This window comes from Myotis brandtii, unplaced genomic scaffold, assembly GCF_000412655.1.
Source record: "Myotis brandtii unplaced genomic scaffold, ASM41265v1 scaffold2089, whole genome shotgun sequence".
Taxonomy (NCBI): Eukaryota; Metazoa; Chordata; class Mammalia; order Chiroptera; family Vespertilionidae; genus Myotis; species Myotis brandtii.
Window position 1 is genome coordinate 166,098 of NW_005357800.1, and position 1,231 is coordinate 167,328.

Sequence of the window (1,231 nt, forward strand, 5' to 3'; positions counted from 1 at the left end):
CTCGGCGCGCTGTGCGCATGCGCCCTCCCCTCCCGACGGTGTTTTTCCCGAGCTTTCCCACCGGGAGCGCCGGGGGGTGGGCGGCTCGAGCTGGGAACGGAAGTCTGGCGGGAAAGGGGAAAGGCGTGACCACATCTGGGCTACAGGGTGGGTCAGCTGCATCTCTGAACTCGGGGTTCGAAGCCCACCCGCCCCTCCAGCGCCTCGGCATTTGGGGCGCTGTCGTGCCTGAGCGCCGCGGTGCCTCCTGGGCAGTGTCCTAAGGACGGGGCGCCCCAGAGCCCTTGGTCTTTTCAGGAACTTTTCTCGCTGAAAAGGCACAAAGGGAAGCGGCGTTGGAGCAGTTTCAGCCGCGCAGCGCTGGGAAATGCAGCCGTTCCCTCTGAGAGCAGTTCCACGCCCAGCCTGCAGGTGGCGCCCAGCGGTTCAGTTGCAGAGAAGGAGGGGCGCCTACTCTCCGGCCCCATCTCGGCCGAACACGGGCAGCATAAAGTGGGGGGGGGGGGCGGATTTGGAATGAGGAGACCCCTTGCCGGCTTCATCTCTCTGAGTCTCAGTTGTGTGGAAATTCAATGAGGTAACAGTGTGCACTTAAAAAGCATCCCAGGTGCATTAGCCGGTTTGCCTCAGTGGATAGAGCATTGCCCTGCGGCCCCGGGTTCGATTCGGTCAAGGGCACCGGTGGGAGCACGTGCCGGAGGCAACCAATCGGTGTGTTTCTCCGTCTTTCCCTCTCTCTGAAAATCCATGGGAAAATATCCTCGGGTGAGGATTAAAACAAAAACAATAAAGTCACACAAAATTGATCTCATTTTTAAAAAACATCCTAGTTGCTGTTTCAATGCTTAGATGACATCGGCTGCCCTGGGGGAGCTCACCTTTGATACTAAAGCAGTTCCCCAAACTCCACACTCCCTTTCCCTGACCTGCACAGCCTTCTAACTCTGTCTTCTTCCCGGACCCGCCGGCACAGGAGTTAGCAACAGCCTGTCGCCTCTTCCAGGTGTTTCTTTCCCTCGGACGTTGGCCAGAGCATCCATCGTGCTCTGGACCCTCCGCCACGGGTCTCTTCCCAACAGACTCTGTGGCATCCTGGGCCTCGCCTTCCAGAAGCCTTTCTAACAGTTGCGTCAAATTTATTCAAAGCGCTTTTTGAATATTAGATCCTCACAACAACCCTCTGAGTTAGTGCAACCCTTGTTGTCACCCCCCCCCCCCCCCAACACAACCC